The sequence below is a fragment of the Bufo gargarizans genome, chromosome 9 (genome assembly GCF_014858855.1).
Source record: "Bufo gargarizans isolate SCDJY-AF-19 chromosome 9, ASM1485885v1, whole genome shotgun sequence".
Lineage (NCBI taxonomy): Eukaryota > Metazoa > Chordata > Amphibia > Anura > Bufonidae > Bufo > Bufo gargarizans.
The window spans coordinates 16,280,180-16,297,206 of NC_058088.1; positions in this window are offsets into that span (position 1 = coordinate 16,280,180).

A 17,027-nucleotide genomic window follows, 5' to 3' on the forward strand; every position below is an offset into this window, starting at 1 on the left:
AGTATATATACATCTTTTCTATATTTTAATCCTTTTGGATACCTGGTCCTGATTTATCATGCTCTTACTCCAAAATTTTGGGTTAAACAAAATCTAAAAATTAGGCTCAATTGTGCACATTTTTGCGACTATTTGCATTTTTACATCACTCATTCCAGTTCTGAAATATGGGTGGGAAAGTGGGTGTCATTAGCTAGGTGAGTTTTACTCCAAATGTTTTGCTCAGACTTTTTTTTTTTAAGTCATAAAAAAGGTTGCAATGTCACTCCAGTAGGAGACTGGAGAAGGAAAACTGGAGTATTTTTTGTGTTAGGTTAAAGGTTAAGACAAATTTATCACAACTATGAAAGTGCTGCAATAGAGCCCTTGCACCTATGTTTATGTTTGAATGCTCATGGCTTGTTTCAATCCTGCAGATCTTGTGCATGGCTGTACAGTAGTTTGGTGTGCTGGCCTTGAAGAGATAAAACGCCATCCAGGAATTGATCACTCTCAATTACCTCAGGTACCCCGAACCTACAAACATTTTCCTGCATTAGTTTCTTAGCAGTTGTGGTTGCTGTCTGGTTTCGGACAGGGTAGGCAAGACTGGGTATGTTTACCAGGACTGGGTTGATTCCTGGGGCCACCCATATTTAGTTAATTAGTTCTTTCATGATGGTTTTGGATTGGTGGGTGGGCCCATGAGCCACTGAGGCTATCAAGGGATAGAGGGCTCTGGGTAGGCACACTCTCTGAGGGCTGACTCTTTCAACCAGGTTATCTTTTCCATGGGAGTGGCCTATTTCTGCATTTGTTTCAGTAGGTCCCATGTGACTTCTTTATGTTCCAGGTTTTCCTGTGCTACCATAATCTGGTCTGACTGGACTCTTTTCTCTTCCACTGCTGCTTTCTTGGCTACTTGGTCAGCTAGGGCGTTTTCTCTGGCCTCAGAGGTGTCAGCTCGAATATGGGCCTTTACCTTGATCACTGCCACTTGGGTGGGCAGGAGTACTGCTGCCATTAGAGCCGCTACTGCTGAAGTATTCTTGATTGGGGCTTCTGCAGCTGTGATGTAATCCTGGGGTTTCCATATTACTCCAAAGTCATGAACCACTCCAAAGGCATATCTAGAGTCTATGTAAATATTGGCGGTAGAGTATTTTGCCATGAGGCAGGCTTCAGTGAGGTCAATGAGTTCATCCTCCTGTGATGACTGGTCTGGGCGCAATTGTCTTGCACACAGCACCTCATGCTCACTAGTGACCGCCATGCCTGTATGAAACTTCCCTTTGTCATCGGCATACCTTGAGCCATCCACAAAGAGAGTCCAATGTGGGTTTGTCAGAGAAGTTTCTTGGATTGATGGTGGTGTCCCAACTTCAGCTTCCATCATTGTAATGCAATCATGATCTTGTTCCTTTCAAAGACAGTCGGTTGAGGCCCATAGTTCAACTTCCTGAAGATCCTCTTCAGAATGTAGATGAATAATATCTTCAGAATCTTCAGTATACTCCCCCCGTGGAAGAGGAAGAAGTGCTGCAGGGTTGAGGATGTGGCATCTCTGAATGGTGACATTATCTGGCAGGAGCAGATTAAACTGGCGCCGGAGGTGGCGCTGTGCAGTGAGGTGTTTAGGTTGAGTCTGCTGAAGGATGGCAGAAATGTCATGGGGAGCCAAAATAGTGAGGGGGTGACCAAGAACAACGTCAGATGTGACATCCAGAAGAGAGCTGGCAGCATGGACAGCTCTGACACAGGAAGGGGCGGCTCTGGCTACGTGGTCAAGGCGCTTAGAATAGTAACCCAGGGGTCTATTGCGGCCACCATGAGTTTGAGTAAGGACTCCAGTCGCGTGGCCCTGACGTTCAATAATATACAACAAGAAAATTTAGACTGGCACATTCTTATTCATAGTCATAGGTGCATATCCATAAAGCAAACATGGTTAATAAAAAAATAATGGCTGCACACACTTATAAGCAGTAAAGCTGAGTAATGGGGATCATAATAAATTCAAGTGGTATTATACCTACTATAAATGGATCAATGGAAGCTCTTAGCACACATTTTGATCAAACTTGTGTTGGGCCCATCTACCAAGCTTCAAGGTGGCTTCAGCAGATGGGTCCCTATTACTAATAAACCGCCTCTCTTGGACTTATCCAAGTCCATATTTTCAGGGCAGTGTAGGAACCAGCTACATTTGTACTTTGCTCAGAAGCCCCAGGCAGATGGGCGTTTTCTCAGTCTAAAAGAGGCGCTACCCTCAATAAATATTACAAGAAAATTTTGACTGGCACATTCTTATTCATAGTCATAGGTGCATATCCATAAAGCAAAACATGGTTAATAAAAAAATAATGGCTGCACACACTTATAAGCAGTAATGCTGAGAAATGGGGATCATTCTAAATTCAAGTGGTATTATACCTACTATAAATGGATCAATGGAAGCTCTTAGCGAACATTTTGATCAAACTTGGGTCGGGCCCATCTACCAAGCGTCAAGATGGCTTCAGCAGACGGGTCCCTATTACTATAATACTGCCTCTCTTGGACTTATCCAAGTCCACATTTTCAGGGCAGTGTAGGAACCAGCTACATTTGTACTTTGCTCAGAATCCCCAGGCAGATGGGCATTTGCTCAGTCTAAAAGAGGCGCTCCATGATATACAGTCGGAAAGGAAGGTTGTAGTTGGGGATGCCAAGAGCAGGGGCAGATGCAATGGCGGCCTTCAATGACTGAAAGGCTTCTCCGGCCTCCATTGTTATCTGTAAAGGAGTAGTAGCATTGCGGGGTATACAGTCATATAGGGACTGAATTAGGACTGAAGCATCAGGGATCCAGGATCTGTAGTAGGAGATGAGTCCCAGAAATGTTTGCAGCTGATGAGGGATGTCCGGGAGTTGGATGTCAGAGATGGCCTTTTTCCTGGCATCAGTGAGGTGCTTGCTACCTTGAGAGATACAATAACCTGGGAAGACAACTTTGGGGAAACACAGCTGCAATTTGGCTTATGAGACTCGACAGCTAGCAGAAGCCAGGAACTGGAGAAGGGAAACAGACATGGATAGGCAGACTTGCGGAGAAACGGCACAGAGGAGTAGGTCATCCACATATTGCAGGAGTTCCACTTCCAGGTGGTCGGACTGCAAGGGTTGCAGAACAGAGGACATAGCCTTGCTGAAGCAGGAAGGGCTGTTTTGGGCCCCTTGAGGCATAACAGTCCAGATGTACCGTTTGCCAGCATGAGTGAAAGCAAAAAGGAATTGACAGTCCTCATGTAAGGAAACAGAAGAAAATGCATTGGCCAGATCAATGACAGTGAAAGAAGTGGCGGTGGGTTAAATGCCAGTGAGGAGGGTGTGCGGAATAGGTGTCTCGAGGACAGTGGCCTCGTTGACAGCTCGGAGATCCTGAACCATGCGATAAATAGGAGGTTGTCCCTTCTTCTCTTCTTCCTGACAGGGTAAAGGGGCGAGTTACAGAAAGAGGTATTGATTTTTATTGCCCCATTCTGCAGGAGGGCCTGCACTTGGAGTGTAATAGCATCCTGTTGTGAGACAGAAAGTGGATATTGCGCTTTGTATGGCAGGACCTAGGGGTCCTTCATGGTCACAGTGACGACAGTGGTGGGACATTAGGGCGTCTGATATCCTGGAGTTCTTTGGCCCAGAGGGTATCGGAGATGAGGTGCAAAATGGTTTGTAGCGAATCCCCTTGCTCATATGAATCAGTGACCTGAAGAGTTGTTAATGCCATGAGGAGGCAAGTTTCTTCCGGGTATAGGACTGTACCGAGGGTGACAGTCCCATCCTCTCTGAACTGTATGTTAGCTTGGATTAGATTGAAGGGGCATGTTTGGCTGACAACAAATTGCGACATGATTCCTGCTGGAAGGTGGAGCAGAGAGGTTTTGGTCTGGGAGAATCCTTGGGAAGTGACTGAGAGTGGCTTGGTAACAGGGTTATGCTGCACGACCCCTTCTAGTCCAGAACAGGGTAACTGAATGTCAGTGAGCCAGGAAGGAGGTACGGCAGTCTCACATAAAACACTGCGGGCTGCACCAGTGTCTACAAGGAATGAGAGTTCCTTCCCTGCCACCTTGAGGGTTGAAGGTCAGACCCCTTAGGATAGGGGTGGGGATATGGTCCATTAATAGTGAAGAATACTCCCCTTACTTGTTTTCCACAATACTCTGTAGGTCTGACCATGTACACCCATAAGTTTTATGTACCTGTGACAGTTTCCTGGAAAAGGCATGGGATGTGTTTTAGGATCTGGCAGCAGGTTCACTATGGTGAATAACTGCTGCAGTGTAAAGGACACATATTTTAGAGGTTCTTGTGGTCAGGTAAGAGCTAGGGCTTCCTTCACAACTTTGAAATTGCCCCTTTCTAAAACTTGCATATTCCTTTGTAATTAATTAATCTGTCCCTGGAGCAGTGTTGGTCTGGGCAGGCTCATGGGTTGGGTGCCGGAGCCACCATAGTCTATTGGGGGTGGTCGCTTAGGGGTCTGTATGTTTGAGTCTACAGGATCAACAACTATCACGATCGGCGTGACTATCACATACGTGACACAGAGGGAGGGAAAGAGGAAGGCCCTGCCCAAGTGAGAGGGAAGGTGGTGACCCCTGACTCACCTTGCGGCTGGCACCTGGCTGCCGATCACGTGCCTAAAACCCTGGCTTTCCCTAAGATGAGCCCTAGATAGTGAACAGGGCGGTGGGAACACTAGTCCGCACCACTAGCTCTAAAGGAAAACACCAAGGGGAGGACAGACAATACAGACTAAACATATAATCCCAGGTGGGCGACAACAGGAGACAACAAAAAGCCCAACAGGGATCCGGAGGGTAGCACTCTGGAACAACAACCAGGATTCACAGCTCCAGTGGGTCAGTATAGATGTCCAGGCAGGAAGCTCTATAACTGGCAACTAGAGAAGTGTGAGAGGAGAATATAAGGAGGTTGGGAGTGGCAGACAAGAAACAGCTGAGGAGGAGAAGCTACGGATCCCTGAGTGAGACAAAAAGGATTGCAAGGCAAACACAGAAAACAATCACTAAGAAACAACGTGATCTTTAGACATAGAGCGCGCAGCCACCCGCTGCGACTTCCTGACCCCGGGTATAACGGAGTCAGACGTGGCTCTTGACACCCTCGTGACAACAACACTTTCCGGATTCTCCTGTTCAGGTACTTCTGACTGTCCCTCCTTCTGTGATCAAGTCAGACAACCAGGCTGCACTCCGATACAGGCAAATAGGAGAACTCTCTGTGTCTCAGTCAATGATACTTGTCAACAGAGTCTTCACAGTTTTTAAACACAGTACATCAAGACTGTAAAACACATGGGGTTCTTACTTTCATGCCTTCGAGGATGCCCCAAGCTGACACGGCACGCCTCCCTCAGACAGGCACAGATGGACTACACCAAAGTACACATGGAGGTAAGGTATCTCCAACCTCTAATCACGGGCTGCAATCCCGGTATCCGTTAGTGAGGTCCTCCTCGTCTGGTAATCAGGAGTACCGGATCAGGGGGTCATGTCCTTCGAGCCCTACGTTGGGAGCCAATTATTTTGGATCTGGTCAAGGTACCAGGTAGGTTGATGTACTGCTCCAAATTAGTAGAAAATTATCTTAACGTGCACGAAGAAATCAAACTCTGACGCACCCATTGGAGTCAAAGCAAATCTCTAGTTTAATTGCAAGTGTTCACACAGAATATACCCTGGTGCAATTTATTGGTTACTGTGAAGCAATAGCAAGCATTCAATGGGTTCATCTTACACTTCTTTTTCATCAGGCTGACTTAAGATATCATCTAACAGTGCAGCTCCGCAGCCCCCTCATTGACATGTATCTAGGGCTTTGGAATGCTCTCCTTCCCCCCTCCCATCTTCAAGATAGTGGAAAAGCTGTGTGCGCCTGGTGGTACCTCCAGGAAGCAGGATCTTTCTACTAAACGGTGTCTGAGCAATGTGAAGCAAGTCTATAAAACAAGCAAGTATCTATACTGTTTAAGTAGTCCATAACACAGTTAGGAAACTGCGCAGAATCATAGAATCCCTCGACGATATGGAGCCAATCTTCCACCTTAGGTTGTGGCATCACTGCTTCTCTAAGACACTGCCAGATTACTTTTTGACAGACAATCCCAGAAATAGTTGATATCCTCAGCAGGAACTCAGTGAGGCAATGTGGCAGTTTCTGGTTGCAAGAAATCTGTTGAAAAAAAATATATTAAGGAAAATGGAATGTTTACTTACATACCATCGAAAGGTACTCTTCCAGATACACTGCCACCCGCTGGGACACCAGGCACATTACATGAAATACAATACTGTTAACTGTTGCATTATGACACAGAATGAAAAGACCTGGAAAGGAATGCACAAAGATGGTATGTATTGTTAACCAGTAGAGACCGTAGCTGGGTATAAAGATGGTAATGCCCATTGAGTACTACACTATGCTGGGCCTCTTGGTAGTATTCTGGTAGAGATGCAAGCAGACGATCAAAAGTATCCACTGACATATGACAGAAGCTTAGGAATTTCGCTGGTTCCTGCTACAGATCAGCGTACAAAGTGTGGCAGTGACCCTTCCTGAGCCCTTAATTTTTTTGGGGGAGGAATGCAAAAATAGCAATTTACTGCAATTGAGTAGGGTAATCTGGATGAAGGTTGTGTGGACAATTTAACCGAGCCCGTTCTGTGCACATTATCCCTGTACTGTTTTAATGCCATTAAATGGAACTATTGGGGCCCTGCCCATCATACTGGTAGGCAACATGAACTTTAGGCTTGCGACCATTTCAATGCCAGAAACTCAACATAGGCAGGAGCGATTCAATGACATCATCAAACCTTCCTGTGCCACTGACAGCCCAGGCCACAGAGTAGAAGAGGCCTATTGGTTGAGCTGCTTAGCTCATTGTGGGGATGGGGTTAGGTGAGTATTTAGTTTTTTTTTTAGGTAGGGACACTTAAACTATGAGTAAAGGAGTAAAGTAATGGAGTCCTAACAATATGCCCCTAATGTCTGAGATGGGAATACCCCTTTAATGATATATATAAGATTTATAAGGTTTATTTTGCACCAAAATTTTAAACAAAGTTACTTTTGGTTTGTGTCAAATTTATTATTTGAATTGTTAAATGTGTGTGATGTCTGTTTTATAAAGTGGTGAAGATGTGACACAATGTGCCATAGACTTTCATACTATCAGTATGCAACACAAATTTTTATATCAATTTAGACCACAACATGCTGTCAATACCTTCGCCAGTAGTCAACATTCTCTGCTTACCTTTCGGCGTCCAGTTGCCAGGGAGGCAGTCGGATCTCCCACCATGTCCAAAATCTACTGTATGGACATGGCAGGGGCTGGAAGTAAAGGAGTCGCCTAATGCTTTCAGGGCTCGGTTTTTGCTTGACTGTTTCAACAGCCCCATTTGATACTTAACACATTTTTCGCCCTATAAGACGCACCAGCCAATAAGACGCACCTAGGTTTTGATAAAAATATTTTTCAATAGACCTCAGATCAGACCAGCAATCAGACCCCCAATGTTAATAAGACCCTCAATCAGAACTCAGATCAGACCCCACAATGTTAGTAACACCCCAATAAAACCTCAGTTCAGACTCACAATCAGACCTCAGATAAGAGCCCTAATATAAATCAGACCCCCCATTCAGACCTCAAATGAGACCCCCATGCCTCAGATCAGACCCCTATGCCTCATATTAGACCCCAGCCTCAGATCAGCCCCCGTGCCTTAGATCAGCCCCCATGCCTCAGATCAGCTCCCAGCCTTAGATCAGCCCCCATGCTTAGATCAGCCCCCATGCATCAGATCAGCTCCCAGCCTTAGATCAGCCCCCATGCATCAGAGTAAATAAAATAAAAAAATATCAACTTACCTCTTCTGCTCTGGACGCTGCCCCTCCCAGGATCCAGCTCTCTCTTTTCTTCCTGCTGGATGTTTTCTGCAAAACCCAACCCGGTGGAGCAGTACAGATAAGGATGAGAAGGATTGAGTAGCCACCTCCGGGAAGCAGGTAAGTAAGCTTCAGCAAGTAAGTCCAGAAAAGTGGGTGGGTGTGGGTTTTAAATATACTTTAATAAAGGTTGAACAGTATTCTATGTGGAATCCGTAATGAATGTGCTATGCTAATGAGATTCCTTAATACTTTGAGTATATATAGATATTGGGATTCAAGGCATACATTTATTGGTACATTACCACTTTCATTGCCTAAATCTCCCCCATATACAGTACAGACCAAAAGTTTGGACACACCTTCTCATTCAAAGAGTTTTCTTTATTTTCATGACTATGAAAATTGTAGATTCACACTGAAGGCATCAAAACTATGAATTAACACATGTGGAATTATATACATAACAAAAAAGTGTGAAACAACTGAAAATATGTCATATTCTAGGTTCTTCAAAGTAGCCACCTTTTGCTTTGATTACTGCTTTGCACACTCTTGGCATTCTCTTGATGAGCTTCAAGAGGTAGTCACCTGAAATGGTCTTCCAACAGTCTTGAAGGAGTTCCCAGAGATGCTTAGTAGAGATGTCGCGAACATAAAATTTTCCGTTCGCGAACGGCGAACGCGAAATTTCTACTAATTGTGGCATGCCGGAGAGGGATCCATGGCAAAACTCCCATGGAAAATTACACAGTTGACGCAGAGTTGGATTTTAATCCATAAAGGGCATAAATCACCTAACAATCCAATTTTTTTTTTGAACAACGTGGTTTAAAACATCCAGTGTGTGTATAAGATCAGGTATGATGTTGTATCGATCAGGTAGTGTAAGGGTTATGCCCGCTTCACAGACATTAACAGACCAAACTCCCCTTTTAATGCACCGCAAACAACCGCAAACAGTCCATTTGCCCAACTGCAAACTTCCCATTTGCACAAGGTTGGATACCAAGCTAGCCATGTCCCGTTGATGTCATTGAAGGTTTCTTCCTCCACCCAGCCACGTACAACACCAAAGGTCCCGGAAAGGTGAATTGAATAGATTTTTCGAATGGGGAGATGGTTAAAAAAACGCTGGCTCCCTCCCCTTTGTTTGAATCCACGCCACGGTCACTGCGTCTGTGCCGTGCAATTTACTGTCACACCTGATATGAGTGCTATTTTCTGTAGTACTATTCTCATCAGTTTAATCCCTGTTACGTGACATCCCCAATCTGGGGTCCATTTATTAAATTGATTTTTCGAACGGGGAGATGGTTAAAAAAAACGCTGGCTCTCTCCCCTTTGTTTGAATCTACGCCACGGTCACTGCGTCTGTGCCGTGCAATTTACTGTCACACCCGATATGAGTGCTATTTTCTGTAGTACTATTCTCATCAGTTTAATCCCTGTTACGTCCCATATCAGGGATTGCCTTTTGTGAAAAAAAATTTAGGCCGGGTACCTTCGACTGCCTTCACAGTGACAGACCAAACTCTGATACACCAAACTGAATTGATTTTAGGAACCGGGAGATGGAAAAAGCAGCTTGGTCGGTCCTCTTACTCCCAAGTTGGGGCACTGCGCGTGCACGGAGCAATGTGCTGTGACACCCTATATGAGTGGTGTCTTAACTAGTACTATTCCTATCAGTTTAATCCCTGTTACGTCCCCTATCCGGGGACGTGTGTCGAATTGATTAACCATTGTCGAATTAACGAACCATTACGACATCCTGGAATAATTTAGTTCTGAGCTTTGTACTTGATTTGTATTGGAATTGATGGGGATTTTTTAAATTGTCTGCATTATTTCTAATAAACTATTAAGAGACTTTATTATAATTTTTTTATTTTATGTATTAAAAACCCACCCATATAACTTAAAAAAAAAAATATATATATATTTTTTAGTTTTTTCTATGAAAAAACATCCAGCCGTCCCGATCGCTTTTGGTCTGATCATAATGAAGCGGCCTTATCATCTGGGGTGTGGCAACATTGCCAACACACTCATAGAGGTGATGATCGCTTTATTGTGATGCGCAAGCCCCTTCACCACAACAAGGTAACGAAGGGGCTTGCGTATGCTGTTGTAGCAGCGGCCGGAAAAATTGATGTTTTCAAGGCAGAAAGGTGACTAAAACATTGCGGCTTGAACCCTAGTTGGTGGCGGAGAATTCACGAAAGTCATCCGGTATGCAGACATTAAATACAGCAGCGTGGGGACCATTTTGAGGCCAAGGCATGTCATCAGGCATTTTGTTAGTTAAACAAATCCCCCACTGTCAGTCCCTTCGGGATCCATGCCTCATTCATCTTAAAGAAGGTGAGGTAATCAACACTTTTTTGACCGAGGCGACTTCTTTTCTCAGTGACAATGCCTCCTGCTGCACTGAAGGTCCTTTCTGACAGGACACTTGAAGCGGGGCAGGCCAGAAGTTCTATCGCAAACTGGGATAGCTCAGGCCACAGGTCAAGCCTGCACACCCAGTAGTCAAGGGGTTCATCGCTCCTCAGAGTGTCGATATCTGCAGTTAAGGCGAGGTAGTCTGCCACCTGTCGGTCGAGTCGTTCTCTAAGGCTGGATCCCGAAGGGCTGTGGCGATGTGTAGGACTGAAAAAGCTCTGCATGTCCTCCATCAAAAACACATCTGTAAAGCGTCCTGTCCTTGCCGCCGTGGTCGTGGTAGGAGGAGGATTACTTTCACCTCTTCCCCAGTTAGATTCCCGTTGTGCTGTGACATCCCCCTTATAAGCTGTGTAAAGCATATTTTTTAGTTTGGTTTTGAACTGCTGCATCCTTTCTGACTTCCGGTAATTTGGTAACATTTCTGCCACTTTCTAACATTTCTGCCCCCTTATACCGGGGGTCTAGTAGCGTGGACACCCAGTACAGGTCGTTCTCCTTCATCCTTTTTATACGAGGGTCCCTCAACAGACATGACAGCATGAAAGACCCCATTTGCACAAGGTTGGATGCCGAGCTACTCATTTACTGTTCCTCCTCCTCACTGATGTCATTGACGGTCTGTTCTTCCCCCAGCCACGTACAACACCACGGGTCCCAGATAGGTGACAACAACGAGCACCCTGGGATGCCTGCTGTGGTTGGTCTTCCTCCTCCTCAAAGCCACATTCCTCCTCTGACTCCTCTTCCTCATACTCCTCTTGCAGCATTGCCGCAGGTCCGGCAAGCGATGATGACAAGGCTGTTTCTGGTGGTGATGGTGACCACAACTCTTCCTTTTCCTCTTCACGCTCATCTACAGCCTGATCCAGCACTCTTCGCAGGGCACGCTCCAGGAAGAAAACACCTCCTCAAAAGGACGCATGAGCCTACAGGCATTGCGCATGAGCGTCCAGTAACGTGGCAAAAAAATTACCAGCTCCTCAGAGGCTGTCCTAGCACCCCGGTCATACAAATACTCGTTGACGGCTTTTTCTTGTTGGAGCAGGCGGTCGAACATTAGGAGTGTTGAATTCCAACGTGTTGGGCTGTCGCAAATCAAGCGCCTCACTGGCATGTTGTTTCGGTGCTGAATGTCTGCAAAGTGCGCCATGGCCGTGTAGGAACGCCTGAAATGGCCACACACCTTCTTGGCCTGCTTGAGGATGTCCTGTAAGCCTGGGTACTTAGACACAAAGCGTTGTACGATGAGATTCAACACATGTGCCATGCACGGCACATGTGACAACTTGCCCAAATTCAATGCTGCCAACAAATTGCTTCCATTGTCACACACCACTTTCCCGATCTCCAGTTGGTGCGGGGTCAGCCACTGATCCACCTGTGCGTTCAGGGCGGACAGGAGTGCTGGTCCGGTGTGGCTCTCTGCTTTCAGGCAAGTCAACCCCAAGACAGCGTGACACTGTCGTATCCGGGATGTGGAATAGCCCCTGGGGAGCTGGGGGGATTCAGTTGATGTGCAGCCAGACGCCGCAGCAGAAGAGGACTCAGCCAAGGAAGTTATGGAAGAGGATGGAGTAGGAGGAGTAGAGGAGGTGGCAGCAGGCCTGCCTGCAAGTCGTGGCGGTGTCACCAACTCCGCTGCAGAGCCACGCATTCCATGCTTGGCAGCCGTCAGCTGGTTGACCCAATGCGCAGTGTAGGTGATATACCTGCCCTGACCATGCTTTGCAGACCAGGTATCAGTGGTTAGATGGACCCTTGCCCCAATACTGTATGCCAGAGATGCCATGACTTCCTTTTCAATCACTGAGTAGAGGTTTGGGATTGCCTTATTAGAAAAAAAAATTCATCCGGGTACCTTCCACTGTGGTGTCCCAATAGCGACAAATTTTTTGAAGGCCTCAGACTCCACCAGCTGGTATGGTAAAAGCTGGCGGGCTAAGAGTTCCGTCAAGCCAGCTGTCAGACGCCGGGCAAGGGGGTGACTGTGTGACATTGGCTTCTTACGCTCAAACATTTCCTTTACAGACACCTGAATGTGGGCAGATGAGATGGAACTGCTCAAGGTGAGAGGCGGAGTGGCGGGTGGTTGAGAGGGGGCAAGGAAGACAGCAGTGGTTGACGTGGCTGAAGATGCTGGACCAGGAGGAGGATGGTGGCTTTGAGCTTGTGTGCTGCTTCTACTCATCATCATGTGTTGATCCCATAGGCGTTTGTGATGTGCGATCATGTGCCTTCGCAAAGCAGTTGTACCTAGGTGGGTGTTGGATTTCCCACGACTCAGTTTCTTTTGGCACAGGTTGCAAATGGCATCGCTGTTGTCAGAGGCAGACACACACAAAAAATGACACACTGCTGAGCTTTGCAATGACGGCATTCTGGTAGTGGCAACAGCATGCGTTGATTGGCGTGCTGTCTGGCTGACCCCGGGTGCCGATACATGCTGTCTGACTGTGCCACTAGCTCCTTGCGACAAACTCCCCCTGCTTCCAACTCATCTCCTCCTTCTCTCTGTCTCCCCTTCTGAACTTTCCCCCTCTTCTTCTTCTCTTCGAGCAGGCACCCACGTGGCATCCACGGATGCATCGTCATCATCAACCACTTCACTTGTATCTGATACCTCAGCAAAGGAAGCAGCAGCGGGTACAACATCATCATCATCACACTGTACGTCCATGTGTGTAATGCTGCCTGACTGAGACATATCCCTGTTATCTACATCCCCTGGCAATAATGGTTGCGCATCACTAATTTCATCCAACTGATGTGTAAATAACTCCTCTGAGGGATCAAGTGAAGCGGCTGTGGTGGCTGTGGTGGTAGTGGTGGTTGTGGCGGCGGGGGGGAGAGTGGTAACTTGAGAGCAGGTGACCAAAGCTGAGCTGGAGGAGGATGGTGCGTCAAGGTTCTTAGCGGAAGCTGTTGAAGATTGGGTGTCCTGTGTAAGCCAGTCAACTATTTTCTCAGAATTTTTTGGGATAAGGGTACGTGGCCTATGAACACTGGGCATTATTCCAGGGCCAGTGGAAATCACAGCACCACGAACACGACGGCCCCTGAGGCGTGGCCTGCCTCTGCCTGTAATTTTTTATTAGATAAGTGTTACTATGCGTGCAAGGTACTGTGCCACCCTATCTAAGTGGTGGGCAGTGGGCACAGTACAGTCTGTGTGGGCCTGACACACACGGGCTTGCAAATGTGATTATATCACAGAATTTTTTTTTATAATTTTTTTTTTCCTGCAAGGTATTTGAGTGAATGACACCCTGTAATGGTATGAGTGCAGGCCTAGCCACTAGCCAGTGGGCACAATACAGTATGTTTTGGCCTGACACACACGGGCTTGCAAATGTGATTAGATCACAGAAAATTTTTAAATATAATTTTTTTTTCCTGCAAGGTATTTGAGTGAATGACACCCTGTAACGGTATGAGTGCAGGCCTAGCCACTAGCCAGTGGGCACAATACAGTATGTGTTGGCCTTACACACACGGGCTTGCAAATGTGATTAGATCACAGAAAAATTTTAAATAGATTTTTTTTTTCCTGCAAGGTATTTGAGTGAATGACACCCTGTAACGGTATGAGTGCAGGCCTAGCCACTAGCCAGTGGGCACAATACATTATGTGTGGGCCTGACGCACACGGGCTTGCAAATGTGATTAGATCACAGAAAAATTGTAAATAGTTTTTTTTTCTCTGCAAGGTATCTGAGTGAATGACACCCTGTAATGGTATGAGTGCAGGCCTAGCCACTAGCCAGTGTGCACAATACAGTATGTGTTGGCCTGACACACACGGGCTTGCAAATGTGATTAGATCACAGAAAAATTTTAAATATAATTTTTTTTTCCTGCAAGGTATTTGAGTGAATGACACCCTGTAACGGTATGAGTGCAGGCCTAGCCACTAGCCAGTGGGCACAATACAGTATGTGTGGGCCTGACGCACACGGGCTTGCAAATGTGATTAGATCACAGAATTTTTTTTAATTGAATAATTTTTTTCTGCAAGGTATTTGAGTGAATGACACCCTGTAACGGTATGAGTGCATGCCTAGCCACTAGCCAGTGGGCACAATACAGTATGTGTTGGCCTGACACACATGGGCTTGCAAATGTGATTAGATCACAGAAAATTTTTAAATATATTTTTTTTTTCCTGCAAGGTATTTGAGTGAATGACACCCTGTAACGGTATGAGTGCAGGCCTAGCCACTAGCCAGTGGGCACAATACAGTATGTGTTGGCCTGACACACACGGGCTTGCAAATGTGATTAGATCACAGAAAATTTTTAAATAGATTTTTTTTCCCTGCAAGGTATTTGAGTGAATGACACCCTGTAATGGTATGAGTGCAGGCCTAGCCACTAGCCAGTGGGCACAATACAGTATGTGTGGGCCTGAGGCACACGGACTTGCAAATGTGATTAGATCACAGAAAAATTTAAAATAGTTTTTTTTTTTCTGCAAGGTGTCTGAGTGAATGACACCCTGTAACGGTATGAGTGCAGGCCTAGCCACTAGCCAGTGGGCACAATACAGTATGTGTTGGCCTGACACACACGGGCTTGCAAATGTGATTAGATCACAGAAAAAAGTTTTAATAGAATTTTTTTTCTGCAAGGTATTTGAGTGAATGACACCCTGTAACGGTATGAGTGCAGGCCTAGCCACTAGCCAGTGGGCACAATACAGTATGTGTGGGCCTGACACACACGGGCTTGCAAATGTGATTAGATCACAGAATTTTTTTTATTTTTTTTCTGCAAGGTATTTGAGTGAATGACACCCTGTAACGGTATGAGTGCAGGCCTAGCCACTAGCCAGTGGGCACAATACAGTATGTGTGGGCCTGACGCACACGGGCTTGCAAATGTGATTAGAGCACAGAAAAATGTTAAATATATTTATTTTTTTCCTGCAAGGTATTTGAGTAAATGACACCCTGTAACGGTATGAGTGTAGGCCTAGCCACTAGCCAGTGTGCACAATACAGTATGTGTTGGCCTGACGCACACGGGCTTGCAAATGTGATTAGATCAGAGATAAATTTTCAATCGAATTTTTTTTTCCCAACAAGTTATTTGAGTGAATGACACCCTGTAACGGTATGAGTGCAGGCCTAGCCACTAGCCAGTGGGCCACAATACAGTATGTGTGGGCCTGACGCACACGGGCTTGCAAATGTGATTAGAGCACAGAATTTTTTTTTATATATATATTTTTTCCTGCAAGGTATTTGAGTAAATGACACCCTGTAACGGTATGAGTGGAGGCCTAGCCACTAGCCAGTGGGCACAATACAGTATGTGTTAGCCTGACACACATGGGCTTGCAAATGTGATTAGATCACAGAAAAATTTTAAATAGTTTATTTTTTTCTGCAAGGTATTTGAGTGAATGACACCCTGTAACGGTATGAGTGCAGGCCTAGCCACTAGCCAGTGGGCACAATACAGTATGTGTGGACCTGACGCACACGGGCTTGCAAATGTGATTAGATCACAGAAAAATTTTACTTTTTTTTTTTCTGCAAGGAATTTGAGTGAATGACACCCTGTAACGGTATGAGTGCAGGCCTAGCCACTAGCCAGTGGGCACAATACAGTATGTGTTGGCCTGACGCACACGGGCTTGCAAATGTGATTAGATCAGAGAAAAATTTTCAATCAAATTTTTTTTTCCAACAAGGTATTTGAGTGAATGACACCCTGTAACGGTATGAGTGCAGGCCTAGCCACTAGTCAGTGGGCACAATACAGTATGTGTGGCCTGACACACACGGGCTTACAAATGTGATTAGATCAGAGATAAATTTTCAATCGAATTTTTTTTCCAGCAAGGTATTTGAGTGAATGACACCCTGTAACGGTATGAGTGCAGGCCTAGCCACTAGCCAGTGGGCACAATACAGTATGTGTGGCCTGACACACACGGGCTTGCAAATGTGATTAGATCACACAAAAATTTTAAATAGTTTATTTTTTTCTGCAAGGTATTTGAGTGAATGACACCCTGTAACGGTATGAGTGCAGGCCTAGCCACTAGCCAGTGGGCACAATACAGTTTGTGTGGGCCTGACGCACACGGGCTTGCAAATGTGATTAGATCAGAGAAAAATTTTCAATCAAATTATTTTTTCCAACAAGGTATTTGAGTGAATGACACCCTGTAACGGTATGAGTGCAGGCCTAGCCACTAGTCAGTGGGCACAATACAGTATGTGTGGCCTGACACACACGGGCTTACAAATGTGATTAGATCAGAGATAAATTTTCAATTGAATATTTTTTTCCAGCAAGGTATTTGAGTGAATGACACCCTGTAACGGTATGAGTGCAGGCCTAGCCACTAGCCAGTGGGCACAATACAGTATGTGTGGCCTGACACACACGGGCTTGCAAATGTGATTAGATCACACAAAAATTTTAAATAGTTTATTTTTTTCTGCAAGGTATTTGAGTGAATGACACCCTGTAACGGTATGAGTGCAGGCCTAGCCACTAGCCAGTGGGCACAATACAGTTTGTGTGGGCCTGACGCACACGGGCTTGCAAATGTGATTAGATCAGAGAAAAATTTTCAATCAAATTATTTTTTCCAACAAGGTATTTGAGTGAATGACACCCTGTAA